Raw genomic sequence first — 10,315 nt, 5'->3', positions numbered from 1 at the left:
CCTACCTTGACGACACACTCCCGTTGTAGCTTATGAAACCGCCTAAATTGTGTAGCTAAGCTTCCGGTAATGTTGTTCCTGCAACCGTATAATAAGTGGCTATTGATAATTGAGGTTATACTGCCATGCTTTCTGTACGTTGTTACCTGAGTGTTTGCACGATTATCCTGACTCACGCCTATTCTGCGACCGTATCCTCCCTTACGTACTCCGGTTTTGTTGTTTAAATCTCCGTAATGTTCTAGAATGATCCTAGAATGTAGCTTGGACTTGTGGTACTGTGATACGGAACGTGTTTCAATGGCAAAATGGTGAGGTAAGATGCTGTTCGGACTTGAGCTTTTGTGCGACTTTGTACAGTTTCCGCAGAAATAATCAATTGCACTGCTGCTGATTCGGGATTCAGTTAAGTTTTCTTTGGACCAAACACGGTCTTGCACTAGAATCGACCTATATCGATGATGAGACTTAATAGAATGAGAAATTATGCGCGCTATTACTATCGACGTATCGAGATGGCGTAGGCTAATACAAATGAGATCAAGGATTTTGTATATAGACGATATGGTACTGCTTTCAGATGCGCAATGAGTGTGTGCGGTCAATGAGTATATAAAAGCGGCTGTTCCTATAATTGCGAGAGAAAATATTATGCGCGTAGCTATATCAGTATCGCTTCTTTTAATGTAGATCGCTTTTATGCGGTACTTGAAGGCTATCGAAATACTTTTCGGCGCGCAATAAACTTGTTTTGTCTTCAGGCGTGCGAGAGTAATTCTTACATAAACTTTTTGTGTGTTGGTCCCTCGCACAGTGATCTTTTTGCACTTAGTCGTAAGAGGAAGCCATTTGCGCCTGTAGTAGGGTGAGGTAATCTCTAATTCGAAATGATTTTGAGAGTCTTTACATGAAAGACAAGAGAAGCCTTTCGGCCAGGGAGAAACATAAGAGTTTTTATTAAAACCCAGAGAGCCATTTGGCGCGAAGGTGCTCGCATTTCTGAACTTGTGTGGGTAAACAGACATGCCAGCACCAAATCGAAGATAACTTCTGTCGTACTTACATTTTATGAAGAAAATCGTACCAATTATCGCGGACCACCTTGAATTTGTCTCACAGAATCCAGAGGGTGATCCCTTATACTTACCTCTTGTGCTGGATAAAATCAGTTTCCAGTCTATCACTGTTTACTTTTGAAAATAACTATTCTTTGCGGAGCTCTTAACCGTACGTCTGCACACGACGAGATACGACTACACAAGTAGAGTAAATCTCGCAATATAATGAAACTGTAACAGTATCACAAATATTGTGTCAAAAATTCACGTTTTTTTCTTGGTTTTTCCAAACAACGCGTTCATGTTCTAACGATCTTCCAAGGGAAGTGAAAAGTGAGAATAATGAGAGGACATTCGAGTGTAAATTGAAAGAACACCTCAATGAAACTATAGAATTGTGATGTAAATTTGAATTGTAGTGTTCATTTTTCAATGTCTGTGATTATGGAACTTTGTATTTGAAAATAGCTATTTGCTAAATAAATTTGTTTGATTTGATTTGTTCTTCAAGAAGAATTTCAAGAAAAAATTGTTTCGGATTCATTCTACAAACTTCAAACTTAAAATCCCGAAAAATACGAGCGAAACCTTTTTATAACTTTACTTGATTTTTGTTTGTGGGAAAGTTTTGCAAATTAATCACGAAAACTCTGGTTATATCATATATCTCTCATTCATATATGGTTATATGTTATCATAAGCTTGCCACCTCGCCTCGCTCGATTTGGTTGACAATGTGGGAAACAATTTCTTTAATAAATTTTTCATGCGGCGCTGCAGGGCTCATTGCCCAGGGCGCTGTAAATGCTAAGCCGGCCCTGGCCACGGCACAAGTAATGGTGCAGTAAGAAACGAAATCTGAGACACATGCAATTTAGAATCACAAAATTAACTTATTTATCTCGAAAAAAAGAGTTAAAAAAAAATAAAACGAAGCGTTGTTGTGGAACCAGTTTTTCGTCAGCTTAAAAATTGTTTTTATTCTCTTCACTTTTCGTAAAGATATTTCGCACAATCGAGTCGCATCATATTGCGGTTTCTTTTTGCTCAACTCGGTGCATATTAACTCGTAAAAGTTAATTAGAAAATATTAATTGAAAATTAGTTTTTTTTAGCACAACAACCAGGCATAACAACATACAACAAGACTTACCCATAATTACCGAGTTAATTACTCATTTGCAACAACATTAATTCATGGGAATTCTTTTCAATATTTCGGTTTTAACTTTCCAATTTTCTTTGTTACAGATAGAAATTCATCTTTGCATAATTAAAGACCGTGACGTTGATCCAACGGGATAGGCTGTCAACAGTATAATGTAGGTTCGGGATGTGAGTGTGGATGTCTCCAAATTATTTACAAAAACATTCCTTAAGAACGTGAGGTAAATTTAACTTTACTTCACGGCGCTATAACTTTACCTTAAGTTGTTGAGTAAAATACCTTACCTGGCAACGAATCTTAATGGTTGAAATGGCTTCTTGTGTGTTTATAGACCTCGGGTTCGCCTCAGATCGCTCTAGCAGTACCATTTTATCCATTGGTAAGTGACGTACTACAGCCGTTGAAAAGTGAAACCTAACATGTTTTCTGTTTTGGGACTAGTGTTGGGTTGAATTGTGGGACTAAAGTACTTAATTAAATGAACACTGGCGGCGCTAGTTGTCCAGCAAAGTTTTTGTTCAATATAATTCTGACACTTTTGACCTCACATTCGCACCATAAAAAATTCAAGCGAGAAGTTACACATTTTATGCGATGCTAACACTTTTCAAGAATTGTTGACATTTTATTTTGAAATACAAACAATATCCTCATATTTAATTGTGAAATTTAAAGTAAAATCGCGGAATCTTGATGCATTCGAATTGTAGCTGCTGGTTACATTTTTAAATGGTAAGGTAATGAGCAGCCAAAATTCAAATGTCAGAAACAACTGTTTGCGTAGCTATTGTTCGCGCAGTCATTATTCTTGTGTCAATTAGATGCAGCTTTGACTTCTCGCTTGAATTTTTTATGGTGCGAACGTGAGCACCCAAAATGAAAGTGTCAGAATTATATTGAACAAAAACTTTGCTGGACAACTAGCGACGCCAGTGTTCATTTAATTAAGTACTTTAGTCCCACAATTCACGTCAAAACTAGTCCCAAAACAGAAAACATCTTAGGTTTCACTTTTCAACGGCTGTATTGTTAAACATAAACAAAACTTCTTTCCTGATATGCAAACTCATCCCACCTTTTAATTCACATCTTATTCAGTGAAGTCGGATTGTGTACATTAATAGACTCAACAAACAAAAATGTCGATCCATTTCTGCATAAGGAACACTGAGCAACGGTTATTGTCGTTTTCGGTTCCAATCGAAGCGCGAGGGATTCTAACACACAGTACAGAACCATCAGATTTTATTCGGAAAGAACCCTGGAATAGACATTTACGTTACAAGGGATACAAAGTTTCCAGTTTCCGTGCGAATTTTGTTTGTACGAGGTGAAGCCAAGGCCAGTAAACACACGGAAGCGTGATTTTTTCTTTTTATTCCGACTTTCATTATGGATCTAACATGTAAAGGCCTCAACCAGTTCATGAAGTTCAGTGAAAAGTAGGATTTTCGATTCGCAAGCACACTAGTGTCCATGAAGGACAACCAGTTTCTGGGCGGGTGGAGCGAGTATAAGGTTTTATATAACAGCACTGCGCGATCAAAGCAGTAAGCCTGTCCGATTTTACATTTATGCACAGGTAGACATTTGGGCGAAGGTAGAATTTTGTTATGAGAATGGACTTCTGTGCGGAGAGAGGTATGAAGGTGGACTTTTGTAATAATAGGTACAGATTTTGTATATTAACGTACTTGTGCGTAAAAGTACGGCTTGTTAAAATGAGGATCCCTTGTAGTATCTTGTCTCAACTAAAATTTTTGCGCATATCATGTGTTGTCCACCTCGCCTTTGTCTCGGGTCACCAAATTTCACATCTGACGCGCAACGTTTACATTAAGGTTCATGTTAGGAAAATAGCTATTGTATCAATACGCCACTCAAAGAAGGAAGGATACAAAGAAGCAAAAAATTCGAAAAATTATGGAGATATTCCTATCGTCTGTGAAAGATTAAATGTTTTTTGCAGTTTTTTTTTTTAAACCAGAACCTGTCCTCCTTAATATATTCAATCCCATTAAAGAATTATTCTCACTTTGATCATATCCGAATATACTTCAGCGAAAAGTGTACAAAAACCACACGTCTTCGCATGGTTATTTCGTGTTCATTAACTGAATATAATAATGTTAGCGAAATGAGTTAGTTCATTTTCCGAATTCACTGACTCTCAAAATTTGATTCCCCAAACTGAATTACCGGAAAATACCATTAATTGAATCGAAAATATTTGTAAACCGAACTGAAACAACTTCTCATGATAACAAACAACGAAATTTCATCACAATAAAGCGTCATGCAAATTCGATTATCCATGAAACCCAGCCACAAAATTACATTAAAAACAATTACGGTGATCACGGCGAAAATAAATAGAATTAAATTATATCCAGTTGATGGGAACCTCTTATTTATATACATAACCGAAACGAACCAAACGAAGAGAAAAAAAAAAGATTTGAAGCAGTGACTACGAAAATATTCTTCAGAACAATTCGTATTCTTAAAACTAATTTACCATTTAACTCGTCACATACCACCTAACCATGGATGTATTCTCAAAAAAAAGTATAAAACATTCAGCGCCAATACCACGGGTGTACCACTTTACCATAAAAATTGTCGTAAAATGCCATCGATTTTAGGCAATTGCCGAAGACAATTAAAAGTTACTATAACAGAAAATCGTTGTTGCCGAAAACTATAACATTCAGAAAATTAAAAAACGATTCGATGTTTTTGAACGACATTCAACAGGGCTGGTACAAAAATCAAAAATGTTCTAAGCAGCGACAATAAAAATTGTTCTAAGTTACACCCCTGTGGCCAATACGACAGAAAATCAAAGCAAAAAATCTCAAAGCTGAAGACGAGGAATCAACAAAACAACATACACACACATCCAACTCCGACAAAAAAGCATCAACATCAACAATGTTGTAACATTCACAATTTCGAATATGTGTGTTGTTATAAAGTTGTTGTTTTTTTTCCACCTGGATGACGTCATTGTTGGCTTAAAGTTGTTCAACAGTCTTACATACCACGGTTAAAGCGCCATGCGCTGTTATATTAGTTATTGTAGTTAGTAGAGAACAGCCATCCGAATAGTGAGCATGCGCTGGTGTTGTTCGTTGATTTAATAATTCTCTTGTTTTCTAAATAAGTTTTTTTTTCGATCAGTAGAATAGGTAATCGACTCGTATAGTAAAAAAAATTTTGAATGTAGGTAATTGTTGTGGTTTATAATGTTAAAATTACGAAACAATAAATTCAGTTAAAGAGAAATATATTTTTTGGCGTGGAATTTTCTGTTATGAGTATGTGCTCCAAAGTGCGAGATAGAATTGTGCAATTTGATTAACCTAAAAACGAATTGTAGAAAAACCACATATAAAGAGAGTGTGAATTGTATGTTATTTTTTTCTACGAAACGTTTGAAGGAATGTTGAATGAGAATAACAAGAAAAATTATTGTGCAACAATCCAACAATTCACGTTTTTTTGTGTGTCTTGATGTGTGCGTTATTAATTTAGAAAATTTATTACATCTTTACAGGTGAATAAGGTTAACTTCAGGTGTTGTTTGAAAGTGCAAAATTATTTTGTGTATTCCCGAAACGTATCTCGTTCAACTCGACAAAGTGTTTCACCAAAAAAAAAAGTTTTTTTTTTGTTGAAACCCAGCACTTACTTTAAGCCAAAATTGGATTTAGCAGTTTGCAACATTTTGAATAAATGACTCAGAAATATACACATTGAAAAGGTAAGGTCATTTACACACACAAAAAATGTGAACTTTTTTTTAAGCTAAGCAAATAATTATGAAGAAAATGTTGTAGGCATGTCCGCCCGCGCACAAATATTACTAAATTTTTTATTTTTTAACTTATGAGAGTATATCTTGTCATGTGTGTCTCACAAATCATTGGTACAACAAAACTTGTTTATTTCTCGCCAATTTTAATATTTTATTATTAATACTTAGCGAAATCGAAGAAAAAATCAATTCCTGTTTGTGTCTGGAAATTAAAGGGTAAAGATTACGTACGCAAAAAAAAAACAACAACCGTCAGACCCACCCACTTAATTTACCTCGGTTTTTTGTTAGCACAACCCACTGACGAAATATTGACTTAACTAATCCGAGGCGACATTTTCTCTTCTGTCTCTATAAACTTTGACTTAAGCAACACAAACCATGCAAAATTAAACGATTCCAAAAATTATTAAATTGACGCCATCAATCAAGGTATTTTTTCGCAAACAATCTAAACACTAGATTCGTGCAGGGTTGCATTGATAGCGGAAAATTTTCGCTTATTTGGTTTTTCGACCTCAACTTTTGTTTGTTTCTCGGAAATTTTTACGCGAAGACATTTTATTTGAGCTGTATGGGTCAAAATATGCAAAATTTCGATTGCGCTAATTAGCGGAGCATGTATTTTGCACGTTTTTGTTTCTATATTGCAAGATAAAGCACTTCTTGTTAAGTTTCTGGGTCTCGATTCTCATGCGTTCGTAACTCAAAATATTCGTAACTTGACAGTTGCGTGTATAAAATCTCATAAGAACTGTCAAGTTACGAATTCTTAAAGTTTCGAAAGCTACGAGAATCTACACCTTGGAGATGAATTAAGGCTGTCATTCTCTATCGCATCTCTTTTATCTTTTTCAGTTCTATCGTAGTTAACCGTTCAAATGCCAAACAGAATTTAAATGTTCGACATTCAAATGGTTTTCTCTGCTGAAAATACTAAAATTTATGACATTTTAACGGTTAACTACGACAGAATTGAAAAAGGAACCCGATAGGGAATGTGTTGAAAAAGTCGAAAAGACAAAATTAGCGCAACACAACCCTGGTTTCATTATACCACCTCAGTATAGCGCTCGATTTAAAACTGTTTGTGTTGATGCATTTTTTACCAGTTTTATGTGATGTGGTCAATAGAAGCTACAGGTATCTTATACATTTTGTAAGCAAACTTTTTGCTCATCATTAACATATTAAACGGCTGAATTTTCAAGTTTTTTTTGAGAATATTTTATTGAAGAAAGGATGATCTCAAGTCTACCACGAATACAAAACACTCACACAAAATTGGTGAGCGTTCGTGTGCACGATGAAGAAAGACAGTGTTTATTAAAGATTTTCTAATCTATGGCTGTATTCGGTCCCGGAGGACATTTTATATAGCATTATTGTCATTTGCTGGAGGTCATTCAAATAAAAAAAAAACGATTTAACGATCGAATGAAAATACATCGTAAACATACTTTCGAAATTGAATGAATACGGCCGTTCGCCAAACAATGCTTAGATATTTGCACTTTTGTGTTAGAGTACACCAGCTTTCAGAGAGCTGCTTTATTTTTGCCATTTTTAAGCATAAACTTTAAAACGAATAGTATTTTACTATGCTGCTGCATGTAATAAGGCTATTACATGCATAGGCGTAGGCCTTTACATCACTCGCATAGTAAAACGTCGTACTACACACGGAAAATAAAGTGATATCTCGTATCACGATGAGTAAATGTACCTCGGGCTAAAGCCCTCGGTTACTTTTACTCATCTGGATACGAGATATCACTTTACTTCCCTTGCATAGTAATGTACTATTACTGTACTAGGGAGGTAATTGGGTATTATTCCCTACCTAGGGAAATCCCTTTACCTCGCTCGTAAAGTAAAATAATTTGATATCTCGTATCCCGATGAGTGACGATATCTGAGGGCTTCAGCACGATCAAATTACTTCCCTGGTATGGTGATCTACTATTACCTGACTGGGGATAAATATGTGAAAAGTATATTTTCGTGTGAATCCGAGGCGTAGCCAAGGTCAATAAACACACGAAAACGAGAATATTCATTTTTATCGAGAGTCCATTACCTAACGTCGAAAATAGTGCTTGACACAAGAAAAGTACAGTTTTCGACGCATGCAAAGCAAATATACTTCCTCCTCCTCCTTTCTTTTAACTCCGCACCACAGAATTTTGTGTTCTGATGTTTTATGCAATAAATTCACGCGTTGCTATCCTTTGTTATATGTATCCTTTCAATACGGTAAATCGATAAAACAGATTAAAATCAAAATGCTCTCGGAAATGGGTTATTTAATTACAAGGTTTTTATCGCTGATTCACAAAGCGTATTTATACAGCGTTGTTCTATTGAGAGCATTAATTTTTCAAGAGTTTTCAATTGATTTTTCTCAGTTATATTTACTGTTCTTTTTAAAATAACACTCAAAACGGCATGAACTTTGATTTTAATAAAAATTATGATGAAAAGATCAATCACAACACAATATAATGTTTGTGTAACGGTGCTTAGTTTCTTCTTATGATGTAAGATGTGGTGTATATTATTCGAAAGAAGATCTTTAATAGCCACTACACACACACAGTCAGAGCAATCAGAGAGCAACCGAATTGAAGTTGAAAGAACGAAACGAACTACTTAACATAAAATCAACAAACCAACGAAACTGGTCTTTAATTTTCGTCGAATGTATTCAGTTATAAGTTAACGAAACGCAGATTTTAATTCAAATAAAATTTCAAACCGAAATTAACATTGAAATATAATAAAACTAATGTGAAACATTCGGATGATGACTAATATGCATTCAGAAAATATTATGCAAATTGCTGACTGTTTTTTTTAAAACTAACATTAGCCAAGAGCCAATTCATGGGAAATTGATGATTCTTTTAAGCTGATATTTTGTGTTCACAAAACAACGAAATTCTTTTACGTAAAAATTTAATTCTTAGGTGCTATAAATGTCGGCCTGTCTTCTTAGTATTTTTTATTCTCCGAAAAATAATAAAAGGGTCGGATAAATTCACTCCGAAGATCGTGCTGCTGACGTGCTCTGTGGCGACAATGAAGCCAAAGACAAGGTCGTACCAATTATGCATGCTATTTTGGGAACGGATAGAATGAATTTTGCAGCTCAAAATTTAATTTGAAAAAGTCAATGTCTATGAGTCATCCTTTATAATGTAAATTATAGTATTATAAAAAAGTAGATTGCTTAAGCTTACACAAACGGCAAAGAGTATGTAACAACGCTATCTGTCATCATTTTAACTTACATAAACATAACATTAGAAGCAACTGTCGAATCTATTAGTTTTTCTTTGTCTAAGTCTACAAGATCTACTACTTCATTAGTTGTTACACATATTTTGCTATACAAGCCCACAGTTGCTCCGAGCTTGAGGATTAATTTTGACGTTGTTGTTGAGAACAGAACATAAAAGATCGACATTTTTAATTAATATAGTAAACCTGCGTTGGCCTGTAAAGGCGCCACAATTTGTTGCAGTACTTAATTCTTTGCCCTCTATTTTTGGTGATATTTACTTCACCCTGGTAAAGAAATGTCATAGCCGTGAAGTTGTTTCATATAAAAATAGAGCGCTGACATTAATAACTATAGACGAAAGACGAAAGGTACTAGAAATGTAATAGAATTACATAACAATCTAATACAGTTGTAGTTTCTAAAATTGTATGTGGAGCACTTTTAGGCGAAATTACTTAAATTCAAGTCTGTTTGTTTTGATCTCAGTATTTTCGTTAGTAGGTACAATCTACAATCTTATACTTTGTTGGTTAAACCTACACTCGCCAGAATTGAGACTTTTTTTGGCGTCGAGATCGATTAGAGATGATGTAATAGAAGCTTTTATTTTATCCGATTACATTCCATTTCACAAGACCTTGCATCTTTTCAGTTGATATAGCATTTGGTGGAGATATAGAAACAGGAAGGGAGCCTTGATGAAAAATGACCTCGAAGCTGTCGATTTAATTTTGTTACGATTTTTGTGGTATATCAGTTTAATGAAGTAGAATCGTTGTACTAATTTTCCATAAATTCGTAAAGATTCTTCTGTTTGGAATTCTTATTTGTGTATCTGTTGTGAACGATTGGCTGGACGGAACGAGTGCTTAAAATCAACCGTCCCAAGCAGATGCACAGAAAATTTTACATAAAGGAAATTTTTTTCCTATTTTCATCCATGAAGCATGTCAAGTAGTCTGTAATCTCTGTTGAATCGCACA

General features: G+C 35.0%; 1 protein-coding gene across 2 annotated transcripts in view; it reads left to right on the top strand.

Annotated features, from left to right (window-relative positions):
- The first annotated feature begins 5,295 nt into the window (after nucleotides 1-5,295).
- LOC119069791 overlaps nucleotides 5,296-10,315 on the top strand; it is a 42,574-nt gene continuing 37,554 nt past the window's right edge. Inside the window, exons 1-2 of one of the 2 annotated variants that reach the window (XM_037173938.1) lie at nucleotides 5,296-5,451; nucleotides 5,786-5,992. The gene's annotated coding sequence lies outside the window, so the exon portion shown is untranslated. Of the gene's footprint in view, nucleotides 5,456-5,785; nucleotides 5,993-10,315 lie in introns of both variants that reach the window. The other variant, XM_037173947.1, reaches the window with a different exon arrangement.

Source organism: Bradysia coprophila, chromosome II (assembly GCF_014529535.1).
Source record: "Bradysia coprophila strain Holo2 chromosome II, BU_Bcop_v1, whole genome shotgun sequence".
Taxonomy (NCBI): Eukaryota; Metazoa; Arthropoda; class Insecta; order Diptera; family Sciaridae; genus Bradysia; species Bradysia coprophila.
Note: the sequence above shows the minus strand (reverse complement) of the source record. Positions and strands in the feature narration are given on the sequence as shown.